Source organism: Arachis ipaensis, chromosome B01 (genome assembly GCF_000816755.2).
Source record: "Arachis ipaensis cultivar K30076 chromosome B01, Araip1.1, whole genome shotgun sequence".
Classification (NCBI taxonomy): domain Eukaryota; kingdom Viridiplantae; phylum Streptophyta; class Magnoliopsida; order Fabales; family Fabaceae; genus Arachis; species Arachis ipaensis.
The window spans coordinates 111,955,768-111,983,179 of NC_029785.2; the positions used below are offsets into that span (position 1 = coordinate 111,955,768).

The following is a 27,412-nucleotide window of genomic DNA, read 5'->3' on the forward strand; positions in this document are numbered from 1 at the left end:
TCTAATACTCTAGATAATCCATCTAAGCAAAGGCTAAAGGAATTGCCATATATACTAAAATCATCCATAAAAACTTCCATACAGTCCTCAATAAGATCAGAGAAAAGACTCATCATGCACCTTTGGAAGGTAGCTGGTGCATTGCACAAACCAAAGGGCATTCTCTTGTAAGCATAAGTCCCAAAAGGACATGTAAAAGTAGTCTTTTCCTGATCCTCAGGAGCTATATGAATCTGTAAATAACCTATGTAACCATCTAGAAAACAATAATGTAATTTACCTGACAGGCGATCCAGCATTTGATCAATGAATGGAAGAGGATAGTGATCCTTACGAGTGGCCTGGTTGAGGCGTCTGTAGTCAATACAGACCCTCCAGGCGTTCTGAACTCTGGTTGCAATGAGATCTCCATGCTCATTCTTCACTGTAGTGACTCCAGACTTCTTGGGCACCACTTGTACTAGGCTTACCCATTCACTATCTGAGATGGGATTGATGATGTCTGCCTCCAGTAATCTGGTCACTTCCTTCTTGACAACCTCTAAGATAGTGGGGTTCAGTCTTCTCTGGGGTTGATGGACAGGTCTTGCTCCCTCTTCTAAAAATATCCTATGCTCATAGACTTGAGGGTTGATGCCTACTATGTCTGCCAAACTCCAACCAATTGCCTTCTTGTGCCTCCTCAGCACACTAAGTAACTGCTCTTCCTGTTGAGAAGTGAGTTCCCTTGCAATGATAACTAGAAACTTCTGCTCGTCCTCAAGGTATGCCTATTTGAAGTGTGGAGGAAGGGGTTTTAATTCTAACTTCTGGTCATGGTCAGGCTCTGGGTTGTCTGGAGCTGGTAACAATGGTAAAACACTGTCATTGTCCTCTGAGAATGTCCCCATACTTGGACCTTGTCCTATGTACTTCTCTTCAAATTCCTCCTGGTGAACTTCAGCCACGGTTTCATCTATAATGTCACACTGGAGGATAGAATGATCCTCTGGAGGATGCTTCATAACTCCATTCAGATTGAAGATTACTACTCGGCCATCTATTTCAAAAGAGTATGTTCCTGAAAAAGCATCTAATTTGAACTTCGAGGTCTTCAGGAATGGTCTTCCGAGTAGGATTGATGATGGCTTCTCTGAGTCATTTTGGGGCATCTCCAGGATATAAAAATCAATGGGGAATGTGAGCCCCTTAATGCCCACTAACACATCTTCAACAACTCCAGCCACCGTAATGATGCTTTTATCTGCTAACACAAAATGAGCTGCCAACCTTTTTAAGGGAGGGAGCCTCAAAATATCATATATAGACAAAGGCATTATACTCACACATGCTCCTAAATCACACATGCAGTCAGAAAATACTACACCACCAATAGTACAATTAACCATACATGGACCTGGGTCACTACACTTTTCAGGTAAACCTCCCATTAAAGCAGATATGGAACTACCTAAAGGAATAGTTTCTAATTCATTAATTTTGTCTTTATGTATACATAAATCTTTTAGAAACTTTGCATATTTAGGTACCTGTTGAATAACATCAAAAAGAGGAACAGTTACCTCAACCTTTTTGAATATCTCTACCATTTTTGGATCAGGTTCCAGCTGCTTCCTGGGCTTCCTTGCAAGTTGTGGAAATGGAATGGGAGTGGTGTTTTCTGCAGTGTCTGCGCCCTTTGGTGCTTCCTCCTGTGGTTGAACTTCTTCTTTTTCATCTATGTCCTGTATGTCCTCTTCCTCTTCAACATCTTCTATTTCCACTACCTCTTCAGCTGAGGTGTGTTCTGGTGGGCTTGGCTCCTCCTGATTCCTCTCCTGTAGTGTGGTTCTGGACCTTAGGGTGATGGCATTAATGCCACCCTTTGGATTGGATAATGGTTGAGAGGGGATTCCACTGGAGCTCAAAGGCTGGTTATTGGAGTTATTCATTGATCCAATCTGTGAGACAAGAGCTTGCAAAGTAGAGTTCAGACTATTTAGTGTAGCATAGAGGTTATTTTCCATGGTCTGTTGTCTCCAATCAATGGATTGTAGTAAATCGTCATTAGCAGATGAAGAAGGATATGTAATTTGAGAGGTCTACTGTTGGTTATTCTGTGGTCCTTGGGATTGCCTCAGGTGAGGTGCTCTGTAAGGCTGGTTCTGGTTCTGCTGCCTGTTGTTGTTGTTATTCCACCTCTGATTTCCCTTATTGTCTCTGCCTCCTCTGTTGTTGTTGTCCCTCCAATTCTGGTTAGAATTGTCCTACCATCCATGGCTGTAATTGCTACCTTGATTGTACCCTTGGTTGGGACGGTCATAGAAGTTATGAGTGGCTACCACGGTGTTGTCTTCCGTAAACTCTCTATGGGACTAACTGTTGGCTTCGCTGTGGTGGAGAAGGTTGAGCTTGCTGAACTTGTTGTTGATTCAATTGCATCTGCTTCAGCAAGTTGGTCATTTCATAGATACTCTGAGTTAGAGCAGCAGTCTCTCTGCTAGAGGATACTTCTGCAACGGCTTTTGAACGGCCTTGTTTCTGCATGTGATTCCGAGTAGATTCAGCTAAGTCGCTGATTAGTTGCCATGCCTCATCAGTGGTCTTATACTTTTTCATAGACCCATTGCTAGCACTTTCCAATGTGGTCTTATCTTGGGGCCTCATGCCCTGTGTGGCGTAACCGAGTAACACTATCTTGTCAATCATATGGTAGGGGCAAGCTTCCAGAAGATTATTGAAGCACTCCCAGTATTCATAGAGAGTCTCAGATTCGTCCTGAACAATCATGGAAATGTCTTTTCTCAGTTTATCAGTAACTTCAGCTGGAAAGAACTTTTCCAAAAATTCTCTTTTAAGTGTATCCCAATTGGATACAGTTGCTGCGGGTTGAGTGTAGTACCACTCTCTTGCCTTTCCTTCAAGAGAAAATGGAAAAGCTTTCAACAGAATTGAAGTTTCATCTGCACCGTCACGCCTGGCAGTAAAACAGGCTGCTTGAAAATCTCTCAGGTGCTTGATAGGCTCTTGAGCAGGCAAGCCATGAAACTTGGGCATCAAATTGAGCAGTGCGGTCTTTATTTCAAAGTCTGTAGCCACCGCTGGGTGATGCGCTTGAAACGGTTGCATTGTAAAATCAGGGACTCTAACCTCCTGGATAGTAACTCTCCTAGGTTCTGCCATGTCGCCTACACGTAAATCAACCGAATCAGTAGAACGGGGGCTGGTTTCTTTCTCAAATGACGTTTCAGATCCGCCCTCAGAGAGGACTAACCGACGCCGAGCTTGCCTTATTCGTGAAATAGTTCTTTCAATCTCAGGATCGAATACTGGCAAGCTTGGATCAGGAAGTGAACGCGTCATCTAGCGAAAGAAACAAGCAGCTCATAGTAGCAAGATAAAATAAAATACAAATAAATAAATTCCAATTAATAACTTTAGCACTCTATTGCAACTCCCCAGCAACGGCGCCAAAAATTGACGTGGCAAATATTGGCAAATTAAGAATTGTTATAAGATACGCGTTGCAAGTATAGTTCTTAATCAACCAGAATTCCGCTTATCAATTTAGAAGGGTTGTCACAAAAATTAAAATTAAAATACTGGGAGTATGAATCCCAGGTAGTCTCCCAACGAGTTGCAGAAAGGTGTGCTATTTTATTAATCAGATGTTTTCAAAATGGTTTGAGTTGAATAAACAGGAAATTAAATTAGAGAAATTAAATAATTTAAATAAAAGCCTTGACTGGGAGTAGATTAGTTGGAAGCCCTATTCTTGTTGCAGTACTCCCAAGATTAATTGATAATTGAAGGTTGTTCTGTTTAGTTATCCTTTACTAGGTAAGGGAAAGTCAAACAAGTTGGAATGTTGTTTCTATTCACAAGTTCCAATCCACTCAATTGAAAAGGATTAGTGTCAGTGATTAGAGAGCATTCCAACAATAAACCCAATTACAATTTTTCTTTTAAGCACCCCAACTCAAGGGTTCCTTTCAATCAACTGCCCATCAAGTTAAGGAACTACTCGCTCATTGTGAATGTAGAACTCATAACATAAGCAAGGGAATTAAAGGAAGACATGATAAATAAAACTCAAAGGAATCAATTAAAAATAAAAGTAATTCTTGTATTAATAAATTCTAAAGTAATCCAATAGTAAAATTGAGTAAATTAAAGGACATGGAAGAGTAAAGCCAAGTAAAGAAAATGAACTAGAATGACGAAGTCTTGGTGAGGTAATAACTCTTCTCAATATCTCAATGCAAAGAGCAATAGAAAATTAAAATCCTAAGAACTATGAATGTGTAGAGAGAAAACCTAGAGAAGGAGTAAAACTAGATCTAAAAACTAAAAACTGTGTAGAATGAATGTTGTTTTTGGTTTCTGCATGTTCTCTGGCTCTAGTCTGCTTTTCCGGACCGAAAACTGGGTCAAAACAGGGCCCAAAATCGCCCCCAGCAAATTCTGCAGATTATGCAGATCGCGCATGTCACGCGATCGCGTCATTCATGCGAACGCGTCATTTGGCATTTTGCTTTGCCACGCGGGCGCGTCATCTACGCGGGCGCGTCATCTAGCCGCTTAGGCCAAGATTTTATTCCTTTAGGCCCTCCTATCCACTGATGCTCAAAGCCTTGGGATCCTTTTTATTACCCTTGCCTTTTGGTTTTAAGGGTTATTGACTTTTTGCTCTTGCCTTTTGGTTTTAAGAGCTTTTGGCTTTTTTCTGCTTGCTTTTTCTTTTTCTTTCTATTTTCTTTTTTTTCGCTATTTTTTTTTCTGCAAGCTTTGTTCTTTGCTGCTTTTTCTTGCTTCAAGAATCATTTTTATGATTTTTTAGATTATCAAATAACATGTCTCCTTGTCATCATTCTTTCAAGAGCCAACATATTTAACATTCTTAAACAACAACTTCAAAAGACATATGCACTGTTCAAGCATTCATTCAGAAAACAAAAAGTATTGTCACCACATCAATATAATTAAACAAAGTTCAAGGATAAATTCGAAACTCATGTACTTCTTGTTCTTTTGAATTAAAACATTTTTTCATTTAAGAGAGGTGATGGATTCATAGGACATTCATAACTTTAAGACATAGTTACTAATTACTAATGATCATGTAATAAGACACAAACATGGATAAGCACTTAACATAAAGAAAACGAAAAAACAGAGAATTTAAGAACAAGGAATGAATCCACCTTAGTGATGGTGGCGTTTCCTTCTTGAGGAACCAATGATGTCCTTGAGCTCTTCTATGTCTCTTCCTTGTCTTTGTTGCTCCTCCCTCATTGCTTTTTGTTCTTCTCTAATTTCATCAAGGATGATGGAGTGCTCTTGATGTTCCACCCTTAGTTGTCCCATGTTGGAACTTAATTCTCCTAGGGAGGTGTTGATTTGCTCCCAAAAATTTTGTGGAGGAAAGTGCATCCCTTGAGGTATCTCAGGGGTTTCTTGATGATGAGCTTCTTTATGTGCCTGTTGAGATCTATGAATGTGCTCTCTTGTTTGCTCCATCATTTTCTTAGTGATGGGCTTGTGAGATGAATCTTTCCATCTCCCATGGCTCAGAGGTGGAAGCAATTGTCTTTCCTTTTCTCTTTCTTGAGGTTTCTCTAGCCTTAGGTGCCATTAATGGTTATGGAAAAACAAAAAAGCTATGCTTTTACCACACCAAACTTAGAATGTTGCTCGCCCTCGAGCAAAAGAAGAAAGAATAGAAAAAGAAGAAGAAGATATGGAGGAGATGGAGGGATATGTGTATTCGGCCATATGGGTAGGATTGGGTGGGAAAGAGATGTTGAATTTTGAAGGTGGGTGAGTGTATGGATGTGAGTGGTAAATGGAAAACAGAAGGGATGACCATGAATGGAGAGAGGGATGGTGAGGTAGGTGGGGATCCTGTGAGGTCCACAGATCCTGAGGTGTCAAGGATTTACATCCCTGCACCAATTAGGCATGTAAAATGCCTTTGCATGCAATTCTGGCGTTTAAACGCCGAATTGATGCTTATTCTGGGCGTTCAGCGCCCAGATGCTTGTTTCTAGCGTTCAGCGCCAGCTCTTCTTCACTGCGCATTTCTGGCGTCTGGACGCCAGGATGCTGCTTGTTTCTGGCGTTCAACGCCAGAAACATGCTCTATTCTGGCGTTGAACGCCAGAGAGTTTGGTTGTGGCCTCCCAACACCAAACTTAGAGTTTGACTGTGGGGGCTCTGGTTGACTCTGTTTTGAGAGAAGCTTACTGTGCCTCTTTTCCATGTTTACAGAAGGATGTCCTTGAGTTTTAAACTCAGGGGAGTCCTCATTCAATTGAAGGACTAGTTCACCTCTGTTAACATCAATCACAGCTCTTGCTGTGGCTAGAAAGGGTCTTCCAAGGATGATGGATTCATCCTCATCCTTCCCAGTATCTAGGATTATGAAATCAGCAGGGATGTAAAGGCCTTCAACCTTTACTACTATGTCCTCTACTTGTCAATAAGCCTATTTTCTGGAATTGTCTGCCATCTCTAATGAGATTTTAGCAGCTTGTACCTCAAAGATTCCCAATTTCTCCATTACAGAGAGTGGCATGAGGTTTATTCCTGACCCCAGGTCACATAGAGCCTTCTCAAAGGTCATGGTGCCTATGGTACAAGGTATTAGGAACTTTCCAGGATCCTGTTTCTTCTGAGGCAATCTCAGTTGATCCAATGCATTTAGTTCATTGGTGAATAGGGGAGGTTCATCTCCCCAAGTCTCAATACCAAATAAATTGGCATTCAGCTTCATGATTGCACCAAGGAACTTGGCAACTTGCTCTTCAGTAACATCTTCATTCTCTTCAGAAGAAGAATTCTCTTCAGAGCTCATGAATGGCATAAGGAGGTTCAATGGAATCTCTATGGTCTCTAGATGAGTCTCAGATTCCTTTGGTTCCTCAGAGGGAAACTCCTTATTGATCACTAGACGTCCCAAGAGGTCTTCCTCCTTGGGATTCACGTCCTTCTCCTCTCTTGTGGGTTCGGCCATGATGGTTATATCAATGGCCTTGCACTCTCCTTTTGGATTTTCTTCTGTATTGCTTGGGAGAGTACTAGGAGGGATTTCAGTGATCCTTTTACTCAGCTGGCCCACTTGTGCCTCCAAATTTCTAATGGAGGACCTCGTTTCATTCATGAAACTTACGGTGGCCTTAGATAGATCAGAGACTAAGTTTGCTAAATTAGAGGTATTTTGTTCAGAGTTCTCTGTCTGTTGCTGAGTGGATGATGGAAAAGGCTTGCTATTGTTAAACCTATTTCTTCCACCATTATTAAAGCCTTGTTGAGGCTTTTGTTGATCCTTCCATGAGAGATTTGGGTGATTTCTCCATGAGGGATTATAAGTGTTTCCTTAACTGCAAGAATTCAGTTAAGAACTGAAAGGGATCTTCAGATGAAAGTCCATAAAACTTGCAGTTTTGTTGCATCAGAGAAACTAATTGAGGTTTCAGCTCAAAATTGTTTGCTCCAATGGTAGGGATGGAGATGCTTCTTCCATGTAAATTGGAATTAGGTGCAGTAAAGTCACCAAGCATCCTCCTTGCATTATTATTATTTTCGGATGCCATCTCCTCTTCTTGTTCGAAACTTTCTGTAAGGTTGTCTATGGATTGTTGTAATTTAGCTTCTCTTAGTTTTCTCTTCAGAGTCCTTTCTGGTTCAGGATCTGCTTCAACAAGAATGTTCTTGTCCTTGCTCCTGCTCATATGAAAAAGAGAGAATAGAAAAATAATAAAAATAGGGATCCTTTTTGCCCAGGTATAGAGGTTCCCTTAGGTGAGTGGAAGAAAAGAAGAGTAGAAGAAAAGAAGAGAAAAATCTGAACTCAGAGAGAGAAAGGGGGTTCGGATTTTTGGTGAGTGAGGAAGAGATGTTAGTAAATGAATAAATAAACAGAGGGAGATGAGAGAGAAGGATTTTTGAAAATTATTTTTGAAAAATGGTTAGTGATTTTCAAAAATTAAAAGAAGAAATAAATTAAAATTGAATTTTGAAAGAATTAGTTAATTAAAAAGAATTTTTGAAAAAGAGGGAGATATTTTCGAAAATTAGAGTGAGAGGGTTAGTTAGGTAGTTTTGAAAAAGATAAGAAACAAACAAAAAGTTAGTTAGTTAGTTGAAACAAATTTGAAAATCAATTTTGAAAAGATAAGAAGATAAGAAGTTAGAAAAGATATTTTAAAATCAAATTTTTGAAAAAGATATGATTTTGAAAAAGATAAGATAGAAAGATATTTTTGAAAAGATATGATTGAAATTAGTTTTGAAAAATATTTGATTTTTAAAATCACAATTAATGACTTGATTCACAAGAAATCACAAGATATGATTCTAGAACTTAAAGTTTGAATCTTTCTTAACAAGCAAGTAACAAGCTTGAAATTTTTGAATCAAAACATTAATTGATGATGTTATTTTCGAAAATTAGGAGATAAGGATAAGAAAAAGATTTTTGAAAAATATTTTTAAAATTTTCGAAAATAAATAAGAAAAATGAAAAAGATTTGATTTTTGAAAAAGATTTTGAAAAAGATAAGATTTTTAAATTAAAAATTTGATTTGACTCATAAGAAACAACTAAATTTTTAAAAATTTTGAAAAAGTCAACTCAAATTTTCGAATTTATAAGAAGAAAAAGGAGAAGATATTTTTTTTTATTTTTGAATTTTTAATGATGAGAGAGAAAAACATGAAGAATGATGCAATGCATGAAAATTTTGGATCAAAGTATGTGATGAATGCAAGAATACTATGAATGTCAAGATGAACACCAAGAACACTTTAAAGATCATGATGAACATCAAGAACATATTTTTGAAAAATTTTCAATGCAAAGAAAACATGCAAGACACCAAACTTAGAAATCTTTCATGTTTAGACACTATGAATGCAAAAATGCACATGAAAAACAAGAAAAGACACAAAACAAGAAAAATATGAAGATCAATCAAGAAGGTTTATCAAGAACAACTTGAAGATCATGATGAATGCAATGCATGAATGCAATTTTCAAAAAATGCAAGATGAGTATGCAGTTGACACCAAACTTAAAAATTGACTCAAGACTCAAACAAGAAACACAAAATATTTTTGATTTTTATGATTTTGTAAATTTTTTTTTTGATTTTTCAAAAATTAATGTGAAAAAGAAAAATAAGGATTCCAAAATTTTTAATATGAATTCCAGGAATCTTGTGCTCTTTAGTCTAAAGCTCCAATCTGAGGGTTAGACATGACTTAATAGCCAGCCAAGCTTTAGCATGTATTGATACTTTCCATGTATAGAGCAACTAAGTATGTGAGGATCAACATGCTCTTGTGATGATAAGTTGAAACCCCAGTCCAAAAGATTAGACATGGCTTACAGCCAGCCAGGATTCAACAAATCATCATGAAACACTAGAATTCATTCTTAAAAATTCTGAAGAACATAATAAAAATTTTTGAAAAGAATTTTTAAATTTTTTTTTCGAAAACAGATGAGAATTTTTTGAGAGATTTTTGAAAAATTTTTGAAAATAAAACAAAAAGAAAATTACCTAATCTGAGCAACAAGATGAACCGTCAGTTGTCCAAACTCGAACAATCCCCGGCAACGGCGCCAAAAACTTGGTGCACGAAATTGTGATCTCAGGCAACGGCATCAAAAACTCTGTACGCACGTCTTAATAAATCGTTTTTCATTCACAACTTCGATACAATTAACCAGCAAGTGCATTGGGTCGTCCAAGTAATAAAACCTTACGTGAGTAAGGGTCGATCCCACGGAGATTGTTGGTATGAAGCAAGCTATGGTCATCTTGTAAATCTCAGTCAGGCGGATAATAATTGATTATGGAGTTTTCAAAAATAAATAATAAATAGACAGAAAATAAATATAGAAATACTTATGTATATCATTGGTGAGAATTTCAGATAAGTGTATGGAGATGCGTTCGTTCCTCTGAACCTCTGCTTTCCTGCTGTCTTCATCCAATCAGTATTACTCCTTTCCATGGCTGGCTTTATGTAAGAACATCACCATTGTCAATGGCTACTTTTCATCCTCTCTGGAAAATGGTCCGATGTGCTGTCACTGCATGGCTAATCATCTGGAGGCATCACCGTGGTCAATGGCTGCATCCTATCCTCTTGTGAAAATGGTCCAAATGCTCTGTCACAGCACGGCTAATCATCTGAGGTTCTCGATCATACTGGAATAGGATTCACCCTCCTTTTGCGTCTGTCACTACGCCCAGCACTCGCGAGTTTGAAGTTCGTCACAGTAATTCAATCCCAGAGTCCTACTCGGAATACCACAGACAAGGTTTAGACTTTCCGGACTCTCATGAATGCCGCCATCAATCTAGCTTATACCACGAAGATTCTGACTAAGAGATCCAAGAAATACTCATTCAATCGAAGGTAGAACGGAAGTGGTTGTCAGGCACGCGTTCATAGGGAATGATGATGATTGTCACGTTCATCACATTCATGTTGAAGTGCGAATGAATATCTTAGAAGCGGAATAAGTTGAATTGAATAGAAAAACAGTAGTACTTTGCATTAATTTATGAGGAACAGCAGAGCTCCACACCTTAATCTATGGAGTGTAGAAACTCTACCGTTGAAAATACATAAGTCCAGGCATGGCCGAATGGCCAGCTCCCATGATCTAAGAACTAGGCATCCAAAGATGTCTAATACAATAGTAAAAAGTCCTATTTATACTAAACTAGTTGCTAGGGTTTACAGAAGTAAGTAATTGATGCATAAATCCACTTCCGGGGCCCACTTGGTGTGTGCTTGGGCTGAGCTTGAAGTTTCCACATGGAGAGGTCATTCTTGGAGTTGAACGCCAGTTTGTAACGTATTTCTGGCGTTCAACTCTGGCTCGTGACATGTTTCTGGCGTTTAATTCCAGACAGCAGCGTAGAACTGGCGTTCAATGCCCTTTTACGTCATCTAAACTTGGCCAAAGTATGGACTATTATATATTGCTGCTGGAAATCCCTGGATGTCTACTTTCCAACGCAATTGGAAGCGTGCCATTTTGAGTTCTGTAGCTCCAGAAAATCCACTTTGAGTGCAGGGAGGTCAGAATCCAACAGCATCAGCAGTCCTTCTTCTACCTCTGGATCTGATTTTTGCTCAAGTCCCTCAATTTCAGCCAAAAAATACCTGAAATCACAGAAAAATACACAAACTCATAGTAAAGTCCAGAAATGTGAATTTAACATAAAAACTAATGAAAACATCCTTAAAAGTAACTAGATCCTACTAAAAACATAATAAAAACAATGCCAAAAAGCGTATAAATTATCCGCTCATCACAGTGCAATCTTTAAGTGTGGGGAGATCGATACCAACTTCCGTGGTTAACAATTCCTTTTCCCAACACCAATTCTTACTCTTCTTTGTTAGTTAGTTATTGCATTGCATAATAGATTGCATGTGTAGTTATTTGCTTGCATGTATGTACTACTTGGTTGAAGTGATGAATTCTCTTCCAAGAAACTATTTTAGAGCATTTCAATAATTTAAATTAAAATTTTTTGTTAAACTTTCTTGAAGAAATTTAATTTGGAACGTGGTTTTAGAGCTCGAACACACAAAACCAGTGAGCATTTTGAACCTATTTGATTGGTTGTATTTTATCAACTAATGTTTTATTATGGTGTGTGTTGTTCTCTCTAAAATTGTGATCTTTGTCTTGCTTGATTCTATATTTCCATTGTTTGATGTATGCATGCACTTACGTGATTGAGGCCTTTGTTTCACTATAGCTCACATACCCATATGGCCTTACCGTTTCATTATCCTTTGCAACCCCATGTTGAGCCTATTTTATCCCATTTGTTCTTTATTTTAGCACATCATTAAATCTAAGTGAAAAACAATAAATGTCCCTAATTTAAATCCTTGGTTAGCTTAGACTAGTGAAAGTGTTCATGAATTAAGTGTGGAGAAATTGGGTATAGTAATATTTGGTTTGGGAATTGGATATGTTATACTTTTTGTAAAAATATGAAAAGAATGTTCAGGACATATTCATGCATTCAATACCTTAATTGTATGCATTGAAAAAAAACAAAAGAAAAAGCAAAACCAAAAATAAAAGAAAAATAAAAAGAAAAAAAAGGAGAAAAAATAAAAAGGGGACAAAATGCCCCAAAGTAAATGGTGGTAGCAATGCAAATGAGTTGTACTCAAATTCGAATGCATGAATATGTGAAAAATATAGTTAATGGGTTGTTAGATTTTATATTCTGATTATATGATTGTCTTAAGTTAGGTGGAAAGTTTAGGTTAATCAAGGATTCATATTTTAGTCCACTTGACCAAATACAATCCTACCTTTACCCTAACCCCATTACAACCCTTGAAAAGACCTCTTGATATGTGTATTTGTGCATTAAATTTTGTTAATTGGTAGAAGAAGAGCAAGCCTTAGAAAGCAAGATTAGTAGAGAACCGAGAGAATCGACCCTCAAACACTAGAGTGATTAGAGTGTATATACTTCCAGAGAGGATTCGGTGCTCGATTCTTTGTTCCCGGCATTCACAAGCTCTCTTCTTGCATGTCTACTTATATTTTATTTTGAGATTTGAATTAGTGGAATCCAGTTTATGTTTGTTCTTAGAGAATTTGTTTACTTTTAACCAAGTAGGTAGAAGCATTTTTGCATGTAGTTGCATTCATATAGATATGTTGCATTTAATAAGTCCTACCATCCCTCTTCACTCTTTTGGTTCCCGTGAGCTTAGCATGAGGACATGCTAATGATTAAGTGTGGGAAGATTGATAAACCACTATTTTACGGTTTATTTTATATTGAATTGAGTGGATTTTATCAACTATTCTTACACTTATTCATATAAATTATATGGTTTTATAAATCCTTCCGTATTTGTGCTATGATTGAAAACATACTTATTTGGCCTTAAAATTGCTAATTTTTAATCTTCTCTTATTACCATTCGTTACCGTGATATGTATGTTAAGTGTTTTCAGGTTTTTTATGGTAGGAATGGCTTAAAGGATGGAAAGGAAGCATGCAAAAGTGGAAGGAACACAAGCAATTGAGGATTTGAGAAGTTGGACCCGACGCGCACGCGTGACCAAGAATTCGTTCAGCGATGCGTACACATGGCTGACGCATATAGGTAACGAGCGTCACGTGCCTCAGTTACAGGAAAATATTGGGGGCAATTTTTGGGCTGTTTTTGGCCCAGTTCCAAGTCCGAAAATGAAGATTAGAGGCTGCAGAGTGGGACAAACCAGGGGATCCATCATTCACTTTTCATTCATTCACACTTTAGGTTTTAGATGTAGTCTTCTAGAAAGAGAGGCTCTCTCCTCTCTCTAGGTTTAGGATTTCTTCTTCCATTCTCTCTTTAGGTTTGGGTTTCAGTCTTATTTTAATTTAGTATTCTATTACTTTTATTTGTTCTAGCACTTTAGTTATCTACTTCTCTTATTGATTCCTTTATTTTGCTAATTTAGTTTATGAGTTCATGTGTTACTCTCAATTTTTATTAATGCAATTTATGTTTCATGTTTCTTATTGTTCAATTGCTTTGTTATTGTTATTTCTTTGCTTTGGTTAGTCTTAGAATTTCCTATGTCTTGTCAATTTTCTATGTTTTTATTTTATACCTTCCAAGTGTTTGATAAAATGCTTGGGTGGATTTTAATTTAGATTTTTATATTCTTGACTTGGATTGATTAATTAGAGACTCTTGAGTTTTCAAAATTCCTTTGTTGATTGGTGATTGAAAGTTGCTAGTTGGCTTGAGCCTCACTAAATCTAGTCTTTGATTAGGACTTGTGAACTTAAGTCAATTTTGCTCGCTTGATTTTCCTTCATTTGTTAGAGGATAACTAAGTGAAAGCAATTTACATTTACCATCACAATTGATGATGATAATGAGGGTAGGACTTCTAATTCTCTTTCCTTGCTAAGAGCTTTCTTAGTTATTAGTTTATTTTCTTGCCATATTACTTTTTTGTTTCTTATTACAAAACCCAAAAATATACTTTTTCATAGCCAATAATAAACATACTTCCCTGCAATTCCTCGAGAGACAATCCGAGGTTTAAATACTTCGGTTAATTTTATTAGGTTTGCTTAAGTGACAAACAATTTAAACGTTGACCAAGGATAATTTGTTGGTTTAGAACTATACTTGCAACACAACATTTTTGTGAAATTCTTTACCGACATTTTTTCTCCATCAACATGCATAAGGGACCCATCAGTAATGTGAACAAAAGGAGCAATGGCAATGGTAGACAAAGAAGAGAAAATATGATGCGTAGGTGACATGTGATTAAAAGTTTAAAATAACGTTGATCAAGATACCATTTTGAATTACCTATAAAAGTGGATAGATTAGCCAACGTATTACCAAAAAAAAAAAGAGAAGTAGTTTAAGAATGGACTCAAACAAAAAAGATGAGCTAACAAAAGTTGGAGAAGTAGAGTTACTGGCAATAATAGCAGTCACATGCATAAACATGGAAGAGTTAGAACGAGAGTGATACTTCATTTGATCTGGTCGTGATGGGCGAGTATGACAAGTAGCAATCAAGTGGCCAAAAATCTTGCAGTAGTGACAGAATCAGTGGGGACAGTTTAGCGCAATATAACCATTCTACTTGCAAATATGATTTTTGACAAAGTAACTATCGGAGGGAAAATGTCCTAACAATTACAACACAACAAATGTTGGCCTTTATTTGAAAATTTTTTTATTTCTCCATAAACATACCACAAAATTTAAAAATAGCAAATTCAGAGTAAAAATAGTGAAAACAAAGGACAAAACAGAAAGAGATCACCAAAAAAATTTAGAAAGGGCACTATAGAAAATTGTCACATTAGCAGATTGGACAGATGCCACGTTAGTTGTATGGAAAGACATGTGGCAACACATGATTGTAAATTGAAACATGTCAACAAGGTTTACTCAGCCCTAAAATGACATCAGCATGCATAGGTCAAACAACGCGTCGGATCAGTGTGCGGGTTAAGAGCATGGATAAGATCAAGATCATTGATCATCAAGCTAATCTAATAGTAAAGATGCTGCGTACTCAAAACTGTTGATCTTCTAATGAAATCGGCAGTGGAAATCAAATCTGGAACAGTGACGGAACTAGGAAGAGCAAGAAGCTTCAGGTGGCGCGTGAGGGCATGCTTGGCGGCAGCTAACAGTGATCTTTGGCTCATTCAACTCAAAATGATGCAACACAGATGACAGTACCACAATAACGTTAATTGGCAACAGAAGCTTGATAAAGAGAACTGGAAAGTAGTAAATGTTAGGCGGTCTGTGGAGGTATGTGTGGTGGTGAACGACGGCAAAAGTTTGTCTGTTCAACTCAGAATGACAAATCGAAGCTACTGGAGTGGTTGGTAATGCAATATGACATCGGAAAGGTGTTCAAAAGAGAAGAAAAAGAACAAGGAAAGTGTTCCGAGGGTTACCTGAAATTGAAGGTCGATTTCGGAGGAGATCTGCTGTTGTGGTCGGAGCTGTTGTGTCCGACTTGCTGAACCTTGAGATGTTGCTGATCCTTGATCACCGGAGGATGGTGGTACCTGCAAGAGACTCCGATGCTTAAGTTAGCACGGGCTTTAAGCAGGTTTTTTGTGTAGAATCAGCGTATCAGTTATATCCGAGTGCTCCAATGTATTTATAGTAGTGGGGAGTGATCTTCCTTGAGATATGTTTGTTATCATATCTTATCTTTTTGTGGAGGAGATCTTTATCTTTTAGTCCACCGCCTTTTGGTGAGCGGGGGTCCTTTGCTTTAGGCCTGCTTTGGGCCTTATAGCGATTTGGCCGAGCTCTTTGTGAATCGGTCAGTAATGGACCAACCTTTCAAGAGGTCGGTCGTTCTGATCTTTTGTCCAACCCGGATCGCATAGCTCGACCCAAGGTATGAACAGTGCCCCTGCTTGAGCTTCGATCTTCCTTGTGAGGTCGTGCTTCTTAGCTTCGATCCCTTTGAAGAATTCGTGCTCAAGTATCTGTCTGGCTTGTTCCTTCATTACTTTGCAATCCTTGCAGAAGTTCTAGAGGTTTGGTACTTCCCAGTCCGACCTCTTTTGAATGGTAGTGTGGGTTTTCTACCCTTCCCTTTTGAATCACGCCTTGCTTTGAGTTTGTGTTGACAACCTTCTGCTTTGGCGAAGTTATCCTTGCGGCTTGATATCCGGGCTTTTGGTGATTCATCGGATAACTTTTTAGTGTTCCTTAGATAGAACCTTTTTAGTTTCTGTTCTGAGCTCGTGCTTTCTTTTGAGTGGAGTTGCATCCCTTTTAAGCACTTTTGAGCCTTAAGTTATTTTTCAACCTTTTTGGCTTTTTCTTTTCGTTGATTGTACCCGTGCCCCTCTGACGTCGACCCGTACGACCTTGTTATTCGGGCTTTTTAGTCATATTCCAACAACTTTTTAGGTAGTGTTCTTGATGAGGAACCTTTTCTTTATAGTTTGTTTGGAAGACTTTTTAGCGCCGTTTCGACTTGTGCTTTCGCTTTTTAAATAATGTCTTTTTTGCAAGACTTGTACCTTTCAGCGAAGCAGTTTTGGCCTTTGGTTTTTTAACCTTTCCTTGGCCTTTGGAAGGTGTCTTCGTCCATTTTCAGTGATCCTTTGGCCTTCTTAAGTTATTTTTAGTAGTCCATTTTTAGTCAGACCTCGTCAGGTCGCTTTTTATGGTCTACTTTTTATAACTTCTTGCATTAACTTGCTTCTATCGCTTTCACCTTGCCGACCTCCTTGTAATCGGGCAATGAATTTGATTTTCACCTTGCCGACCTCTTTGTAATCGGGCGATGAATTTTTGCGTTTTATGAGCTTAGATTAATGCGTCTTGGTAGGAAAATTTTTAGGGAATTGGCGACTTTTATTTGAATAATAAATGAAATAAAAACATAGATATAGGTATGTACATATGAGTGCTTACCCTTAGAGGTCGGGCAGTTTCTTAGATCTCGGCCTGGCGCTTCATTAAAAAACCTTTTCAGGAAAAAGAGTGTCCTTTGACCTAAGATCTTTACTTTTCTCTAGCTATAGTACCTTCTTAGGTTACAGGCATGTCATGACCTTGGTAGCTCTCGCCCTTCGAGATCAGACACCTTGTAGTAACATTTCCCCAGTACTTCTGCTACTCGGTATAGTCATTTCCAGTTAGCTGCTAGCTTCTCTTCTCCTGACCGACCTGCTCCGATATCATTTTGGATTAAAATGAGGTCATTAGTGGTGCAGCTTCGCTGGACTACCTTCCGATTATACCTCACTGCCATTCGACGCTTTAGGGCTTCCTCTCTAATCCGAACTCTTTTCCGAACTTCTGGAAGTAGGTCGAGCTCCTCCCTTTGAGCTTGGGGGTTGGTATCTTCATTGTAAAGGATCGTCCTAGGAGATCCTTCTTCTAACTCCACAGGAATCATTGCCTCCATTCCGTATGCAAGTCGGAATGGTGATTCTCTAGTGGTTGAATGTGGTGTTGTCCGATATGCCCATAGAACTTGTGGGAGCTCTTTTGCCCAAGCTCCTTTGGCGTCCTGTAATCTCCGTTTTAACCCGGCCAGTATGACTTTGTTGGCGGCTTTCGCCTGTCCATTGGATTGTGGGTGCTCTACAGAGGTGAACTGGTGCTTGATTTTTAAATCAGCTACAAGATTTCTAAAGCCTGTGTCGGGGAATTGAGTACCATTATCTATGGTGATGGAGCATGGGACCCCAAACCTTGCGACAATGTTTCTATATAGAAATTTCCGACTTCTTTGGGCGGTGGCATTAGCTAATGGCTCTGCTTCAATCTACTTTGTGAAGTAGTCTATGCCTACAATGAAAAACTTGACTTGTCCGGACCCATGGGAGAACGGTCCAAGGAGGTCGAGCTCCCACTTTGCGAATGGCCAGGGTGAAGAAACACAGATGAGCTCCTCAGGTGGAGCTATGTGGAAGTTGGCGTGCTTTTGGCATGGTGAAAATATTTTGACAAACTCTATTGCTTCCCTTTGCAAGGTCGGCCAGTAGAACCCAGCTCGAAGTACCTTTTTGGCAAGGGCTCGTGCCCCAAGGTGATTACTGCACATGCCACTGTGGACTTTTTCAAGGACTTCCCTTGTAGCGGAGGTCGGGACGCATTTTAGGAGAGGTGTAGAGATTCCTCTTTTATATAGGACGTGTTGTATTATGGTGTAGTACTGTGCTTCTCATACTAGCCTTTTTGCCTTCTTTTTGTCTGCGGGAAGTGTTTCTGACTTGAGGTAGTTGATTATGGGTGTCATCCATCCTTGATCCTGTCCTAATATGGCTAGGATATTTTGTTCCTCCAAGGTTGATGGACTTCAGAGTGTTTCTTGGATGAGACTTTTATTGTTGCCCCCTGGTTTGGTGCTAGCTAGTTTTGAGAGTGCATCAGCTCGGGCATTCTGTTCTCGGGGTATATGTCGGACCACATATCCCTTAAATTATCCGAGTTGTTCTTTGGTTTTGTCAAGGTATTTTTTCATAGTGGGATCCTTAGCTTCATAGCTCCCTTCTATTTGTGAAGTGACTACTTGGGAGTCGCTAAAGATGGTAAGCCTTTGAGCTCCCACTTCCCTAGCCAGCCTCAAACCAGCCAGTAGTGCTTCATAGTCAGCTTGATTATTTGAGGCAGAAAATTCAAACTTTAAGGAGATCTCGATTTGGGTTCCCTGATCACTTTCTAAAATGACGGCTGCGCCACTCCCGGTTTTGTTTGAGGAGCCATCTACATAAAGGCTCCACTTTGTGGGGGTACCTGGAGTGTCAGTATACTCTGCGATAAAGTCGGCCAGGTACTGGGATTTAATAGCTGTCCGAGCTTCATACTTAATGTCAAATTCGGACAACTCGACTGCCCATTGTAGTATTTTTCCAGCTAAGTCTGTTTTCTGTAAGATCCCCTTTATGGGTTGGTTGGTCCGTACTCTGATGGTGTGAGCTTGAAAGTATGGTCAGCGTCATTGGGAAGTGAGTATGAGGGTGTGGGCGAACTTTTCTATCTTTTGATAGTTTAATTCAGCCCCTTATAAAGCCTTACTGATGAAGTAGATTGGTTGTTGCCCACTTTCATCTTCTCTGACTAGTGCTGATGCTATTGCCCGACCTCCTACGGCGAGGTATAGTATGAGCTCTTCATCTTCCCGAGGTCGAGTAAGGACAGGTGGTTGCCCCAGAAATTTCTTGAAATCTTGGAAGGCTTGTTCACATTCTGGGGTCCACTCGAACCTCTGTCCCTTCCTTCCTTAATGTTTCATAGAAGGGGAGAGATCTTAAGGCTGATCCAGCTAGGAACCTAGACAGAGCCACTAGTCTTCCATTGAGTTGCTGGACCTCCTTGACACAGGTCAGACTTTTCATGCAAAGTATGGCCTGGCACTTATCTGGGTTTGCTTCGATTCCTCTTTGGGTGAGCATGAAGCCCAGGAATTTGCCAGGTTCTACTGCGAAGGTGCACTTTGCGGGGTTAAGTCGCATACCATGCTTTCTTATGGTGTTGAGCACTTTAGTGAGGTCTGATAATAACGATTCCTCACTTTATGTTTTTACCAGCATGTCGTCTACATAAACCTTCATTAGCTTTCCGATGTAGTCGGCGAAGACTTTGTTCATCAGTCTTTGGTAAGTAGCCCCTGCGTTCTTGAGTCCGAAGGGCATAACTATATAGCAATAGTTTTCTTTTGGAGTCAAGAATGATGTCTTCTCTTGGTCGGGTTGATACATTGGGATCTGGTTGTATCCCGAGTAAGCGTCCATAAAGGAGAGGTATTGATAGCCTGACGAAGCGTCAACTAGTGTGTCGATGTTCGGGAGTGGGTAGGGATCTTTTGGGCAGGCTTTGTTGAGGTTGGTGTAATCGGTGCACATCCGCCACTTCCCATTTGACTTTTTGACCAACACCACATTGGCTAGCATAATGGGTATTTTACCTCCCTTATGAACCCTACCTCCAACAAGGCCTGTACCTGCTCCTCTACAACTTGCGACTTTTTTGGGCCGAGCTTCCTACATTTTTGCTGTACTGGCTGAGACCTTGGATATACGGTTAACTTATGGTACATTAGTCCGGGATCAATACCAGGCATGTCGGCGGCCTTCCATGCAAAGAGGTCGGAGTTATCTTTTAGGAGCTTTATTAGCAGTTCCTTTAAGTCTTTTCTCAGATTTGCTCTTATACTTGTTTTGTCTGGAGCGTCTCTAATTTGAACTTCTTGAGTTTCACCTTCTGGCTGAGGGCGGAGTTCTTTGCGAGCTCGGATTCCCCCGAATTCTATAATATTGGTTTCTTTTCCTCTGGGGTCACCTTTGAGGTTCATACTTTCGTTGTAACAGCGTCGCGCTAGTGTTTGGTCTCCCTTTATGGTAGCGATTCCTTCTGGAGTGGGGAACTTCATGCATAGATGTGGAGTGGAGACACTACAAGAAAATGGAACATTTGTAACAAAAAATTTGTATCAAATTTAAAATTGTTACAAAAAAATAGTTTTTTGTAATAATAATTAGTGATTGTTACAAAAGAATAATGTTTTGTAACAATATTACAAATTGTTACAAAACATGATAATATTTTGTAACAACCTGTTTTATTTTGTTACAAATTATGTTAGTTTTTGTAACGAGATGGTGTTTTGTTACAAAAATTCAAAATATTTTGTAACAAATTTTTTTTGTTTCAAAAACTCCAATTGTTTTGTAACAAAAAATTAATTTGTCACAAAATTTAGTATTATTTGTAACAAGTTAATTATTTGTCATAAAATATAAGTATATTTTATAACAATTTTTTTTAAAATGTTAAACACTTTAAGAGTAAAAAAAATTGTGTATATAATTTTTTTAAAAGAATTTTATTTTGTTTCAAAAATTAAAATTTTTTGAAAAGTTATATCATTTAATTTGAATAATTAATATTTTGAGTTTAAACTATATTTTATAAAATGTGATTAATATGTTCATTTTATAATGTAAATTAGAAATAATTAATTGAACTTAGCAATATATTGATAAATAATGTTGTTAAATATTTTTAATGGAATATATTTGTTTTTCAAATTATTCTACCCTCCAATTTATCAAAATATCTATTCATATCTATCCATATTCTTTTATAAAATCCTAATTTCTAATCCTAAATTCCCAAAAAATCAGAAACCTAACCCTAAAACCCTTAACCCAGCCTCTGAAACACTCACCCGCACTCCCACCCCTATTTCATCCCCTTCAGCGTAACACTCACCCTTAATCCCTGATTCAGCGCCGCAACCCTCCTCACTATCACTCAGCCTCACAGCCCTTATCTCTCATGGAAAACACACACATACACACAACACAACTCACCCACACTCATTGACATAGAGAGGAGAAAGCTGGTCACGTCGCCGCTGCCATACATCACCGTCGCACCACCACACCACCGTCGTCACCGAGTTGGAAGAGAGGAAGTGTTGCAGCTGCCAAGTCCCCGGAGGGGAAAGTTCACGTGAAGAGAGAGTGCCCGCAGGGAAAGGGAGGCCGTTCGCATCCCGTCACACCCGTCGTCGTCCAAGGGGCGCCACTGACCCGTCGCTGCTGCCAGGGCTCGTCGCCATCACCGTCGCAGGCATGAAAGGGGGGAAACGAGCAGAACGCGAGGAAGAGGAGGAGTTCTCGTCACTGTTGTGTGCCCATTCATCGTCGCTGCTTCCAATCCCGTCGTTGATGCTACCGCCACTACGACCGTTGAAGCTCGCCGGAGAAGGAGCTATTGATAGAAGAAACTGCTGCTGCTCTTACTCTATACTACACTGTGCTACTCTGTTCAGCCTCTGCTTAAGGTTTTGTAGTTACCAGAGCCCTTTGCCACTAGGAACCAATATTGGAGCTGCCCAGAACCACTTTGGTTGCTGCCCAGGAAACAAAATGAGTCTTGGAACTGCTAACGGAGCTGCTGCGTTTGGCGATTTTCGTGAGTTTCGACACTCTGAGGTAGGGAATTTTATTTGAAATGAACCGTTTTTAGCTTATGAATGCCAATGAGGTTTAGTGAGTAAATACAAATAATTCATAAATATGATGAATTGATAGGAATAAGTTTGGTATGAGGTTGTGAAATTTGGATTAAGTTTGATGATCCTTTAGTGTTTTAATTAAATTATTGAATTCAGGTTATGGCTGTGAATGTCATTGGATTTTGCTGTTGTGAGTGTTTGAAGCTATAATTGATATTGTTTTCTCTGATTTTGATGGATCTGTTGAAAATTCTAATTTTATTATGCTGAATTGGTTGAGTTGTGGTTGTATTCTGATTATTGAGAATAAGTGCTTGTTGATTTTAGTTAGTTGATAAATCGAAATAGCTATGAAATTGACTTGTGACTGGTTAAAATTGGCTTTGGTGATTATTGAAGGATTGGGATTTAAGGGATTAAACTGTCTTGAGGACCTGATTTTCTGAAGTAGAATAGCAACTTTATGAGTATATAAATAGTTCTGTAATGGCTGGACTAATTTTCTGTGTCATGATTTATTGATTCTGATTATGGTTATGGAGTGTAACTACTATTGTTTCACATTTTTTTTGTTCTTGTTTTAATATTTCACATTTTTCTTAAGCCATTAATTTGTTATATGTTTTGTTTGCTTTTCTCAATGACCATAAACTTGTGTACAAGGCTGGATCTACTTTCTATGTTGGTTGTCATTGTTGTTTTTTCTTCTTCTATTTGTACTGAGATGTTGATTAGCACAAACCCTTGTTGGTTCTTTATTACAGGCCTCTTATGAGATTAGAAAACTTGGCTCCCTTTCTTTTTCCAGCTGAGTTAATGTTAGAAACCATTGAAAAAATAGGGAGTAGATTAGGTGATTTGGAGCAAGAAAATAAGCTGTTGCATTTGGTTTTCTAATATGTGAAATTGTAGTTCAAATTCTATCTATGTTTGAAATAATATCAATGGTGGTATCTAGTGGATGTGGATCAAGTTGAGTAGTGTAATTTTCCCCATTCATTGCATATATTGAACGTCTTTCTTTTATGTTGGGGTTTAGAATTAGGAGAATTGCAATCAGATGAAAATAAAGCTTCTACAGAGAAAAAAAAAATAAAAGAAGACTCAAAACACCTTCCCAGGTTATAGCCTTGGAGAAATTTTATAACAGTACGAGTTCCTTTAATTTTGTTTGTTTTTAATTGTCTGTGAATTTTAATGCATCTTTCTATTGACTAATTTAGTGATTTTTGAGGAATTGCTTTTTACCTTTGTTTCCAGAGCACAAATATCCCACGGAGGAAATGAAACAAGATCTTCCTGAGGAGTTAGGGTTGACTGAGAAGCAAATTTCTGGATGGTTTGGCCACAGAAGGTTAAAAGATAAACGGTTGTTGAAAGATGAAGCAATTGGTAATGGATGACAAGATCGTTCAACTGGTGTCATCCAGGACTGTGGTAGTGAACGGCAAGATTCATGCGGAAGCAGCAAAGATGGTGATTATCGTTATGTGGATCCGAAAGAGGTAGAAAGTCATGATAAATTCTTTGCTTGCTTTTCTGAGTTGTGAGTTTGTTAAATGTTTTGCTTGCTTTTCTAAGACTAGATTATAATTCATAGCTTGATATATTTTATAAATCTATTTTATTAGGCAATAGACTTTGACCCAAACTCCTTGTGAAATATTCTACCTAAAGCAGTCTCATCATTGGAATGGACAATCTCAAAGGGAAAAGGAAGAGTTTATGTGCATTGTACTGCTGGACTTGGGAGAGCACCAGGGGTGACAATAGCTTATTTGATCTGATTTTATGACATGAATGTGAGTTCTAAACTTCCACCTATCTTTGATTCAAGAAATGATTATCAAAATTGATATTGTTAAGTGTAATGTGATGGTTGCACTAATTTTCTTGCTAGATATGAGGTTTAGCTCATGTTATGGAAAAACAGTATTTTTAATCTGTATGACAGATTAGTTCACAGTTTCTTAAGAAGTCTTAATTATCAAGAAAAGAATGTGTTATCTTTCATGAATGCATTGCTAATTGCCTTGTATTTACTGCAAAATAAAAAAAAGGCAAAATTAGCAATTCTTTATGAATGCATTGCTAATTGCTAATTGCTAATTGCTCTGAACCTTGCTTGATTTTCTGCCGCCGCCATTCTTTATGAATGCATTGCCAATTATTGATTGCTATGAACCTTGCTTGATTTTCTATAGCCGTTATTCTCTATTTCCAAACTTTCTCTGCATCACTATTGCTTCTGCAATAACAAAAACTCTGTTCAGGTACTTCTCTATGTTCTTATCTTGTGTTTTGACATAAACGTTATTATGGAACTTTATGAGTGTAAAAGCATAAAAAAAGTTAAGTATATTTGTTATGAAGATTTTGGTGAAAATTATGTTTTTTAATGATTGTTTGACAATTGATACTTAGGTAAATTTAATAAATTTGTTCACTAAGATGTGATTGAATTATGATTAGTTAGCCCAAGTTTATATATTGAATTATTAATTTTTGATAATTTGCATTTTTGATTGGCTAGTTTTGAACTCTGAGAATATATTCTTAAGGAATTAGTTAATTTTAACTTCTAAGTTCTAAATTTTTATTCGGATGAAGATAGTGTTATGTGTTATTTTTTAATTTTAGTTTTCATTGTTTATATTTGCAGGGTACAAAATTAATGCCAACATGCTAGACTTTATATTGACTGAAATATGCTAAAAGAGCCAAGAATTATAAATTTGATATGATACAATTTTATGTTAGAAAAAAGTTGTATTTAGTTGAATTTGTAGAAATTATTTTATTGTAAAAGAATCTTAATGACATGTAAGATATTTTAATTATCTATATTATTATATATCATATAAATGTTGAGTTAGTGGGATTAGAAAATTAATTGATATCAATTATTTAATTAAATGTTTTAAAATCAACTTTCTATTTTTGTAACTAAGAATAAAAAATGTTACAAAAGTAAGTAGTATTTTGTAACAAAATATTATGACACAAAAATCTAAATTGTTACGAAAAATATTTTAAAGGTAAAAAAGTGTTACCACTTTCGTAACAAATTTTGGTTTTTGTATTAAAAAAAATTGTTACAAAATATTACTTTGAATTGTAACAGTTTCATTTTTTGTTACAAAAACTTTTTGTAACGGGACATACTGCAACGGTCCCTTTTTTGTTATAAATTCTTTTGTTTCAAAATTCTGATTTTTTGTAACAATTTTTTTTGTTACAAATATTGCTTTTTCTTGTAGTGAGACCACGGTGGCGAGCTGGTTTAGCGTTGTCCGACCTATTAAAGCGTTGTAGGCTGAGCTCACGCCAACTACAATGTAGTCTATGCTCAACATCCTAGACCGAATTCCTTTTCCAAAGGTTGTGTGTAATGAGATGTAGCCTAATGGTTGAATTGGAGCGTCTCCTAGCCCGAATAAGCTATTTGGATATGCTCTGAGCTCCTTTTCTTGTAAACCAAGCTTGTCGAAGGCAGTTTTGAACAGTATATCCGCAGAGCTTCCCTGGTCGATTAATGTTTGGTAGAAGTTGGCGTTGGCAAGTATTATGGTAATGACCATGGGGTCATCGTGCCCTGAGATGATGCCCATGGCGTCTTCTTGGGTGAAAGTAATAGTGGGGTGGTCGGGTGACCGGTCCCTTTCGACATGATATACCTCTTTAAGGTGTCTTTTGTGAGACGATTTAGAGATCCCTCCTCCTGCGAATCCACCGTTTATCATTTGAACATGCCTCTCGGGGGTGTGAGGGGGACGTTCAGCTCGTCTGACCTCTTTGTCCCTTCTTCTTTTCCTCGGTTTGTCTGTTTTGTTGGCCCGGAACCTGTCTAGTCTTCCTTCTCGGGCTAGTTTCTCAATGACATTCTTTAGGTCATAGCATTCGTTGGTGGGGTGCCCGTAGACTTGGTGGTATTTGCAGTACTCTGTTTGACTTCCTCCTTTTTTATGCTTAATCGGGTGAGGGGGCGGGATCTTCTCAGTGTTGCATATCTCTCTATAAACATTCACAAGGGACACCCTGAAGGGAGTGTAGTTGTGGTATTTTCTAGGTTTTTTAGTAGGCTGGTCTTCTTTTTTTCTGGACTCTTTATCCTTGTCTCGAGGCAGTGATGCAGGCAGAAATTAGCCGATTAAGAAATCAATATATTAAATACATTGCGAGTACAGTTCTTAACTAGGAAAAGTCCGCTTATCAATTTAGAAAGGTTGTCCCAATTTAGAATAAAAATACTAGGAGTATGAATCCCAGGTCGTCTCCTAACGAGTTGACAAAAGAGTGCCAATTTATTAATTAGGAGTTTTCTGAGAAATTTTAAAAGTTGAATAATAGAAAAATAAAGGATTGTGAATTAAAGCAATGTAAATTAAAAGAGATTTATATATTTAGAATAAAAAGCCTTGACTGGGGGAGTGATTAATTGGAAGTTCTATCCTTGTTGGATTTTCTCAAGTGTAGTATCAAGAGGTTGTTATTCACTTAGTTAACCTTTACTAAATAAAGGAAAGTCAAGTGATTGAGCTAACTCTTATTTGCAAATCCTAATCCTCTCCCTTGGGAAGGACTAGCGTTAGTAAATAGAGAATTAGCCAACAACTTCCAATTTAACTAATCACTTGAGCATTCCAACTCAAGGGTCTCCTTTTAATCAACCCCCAAGTCAAGTTGGGAGTCTACTCTGTCAACATGAATACCATCTTCGTGGTCTTATAAGAGAAGTAAAAAGGGAACATCGTAATTAAAATCAATTGGAAGCAATTAAACAAATAATAAAATTTAAATGGAAAAACACTTGCATTAATAAATTCTAAAAACAATCCAATTGTAATTTTGAACAAAGATTAAGGATATGAAAGAGTAAGGGAATAAGAAAACAAACTAGAATAGCAACTTCAAAAGGGGGTAATGACTCTTCTTAACATCCAAAGCAAAAGCATAAAACTAGAAATCTATGAATGTAAAGGAAAACCTAGAGGAAAAGTAATTTCTCTCCAAAATTCAAAAACTAAACTAAAAACTATGCTAATGAGAATGTGTGTTGAGTCTCTGCTCGTCCCCTGGCTCTAGTCTGTGTTTCTGGGTCGGAAACTGGGTCCAAAGTCGGCCCAAAATCGCCTCAGCGTTTTCTGCAATTTCTACAGATCGCGCATGTCACGCGTACGCGTCAGTCACGCGTGCACGTCGTTTGGCGATTTTCCTTGTCACACGTATGCGTCAGGCATGCGCACGCATCGTTGTGCAAACTCCGATTCACGCGCACACGTGAACCTTGCGTGCGCGTCACTCCTCGCTGATCGTCTCCTTTATTTCTTTTGCTCCTTCCATTTTTGCAAGCTTCCTCTCCATCCTCTAAGCCATTCCTACCCTATA

General features: G+C 38.0%; 1 long non-coding RNA gene across 1 annotated transcript; it reads left to right on the top strand.

Annotated features, from left to right (window-relative positions):
• On the top strand, positions 21,165-24,870 carry LOC107633410. Its single transcript, XR_001618724.2, has 4 exons — positions 21,165-22,001; positions 23,285-23,529; positions 23,656-23,826; positions 24,687-24,870. It is a non-coding gene; the product is annotated as an uncharacterized LOC107633410 (long non-coding RNA).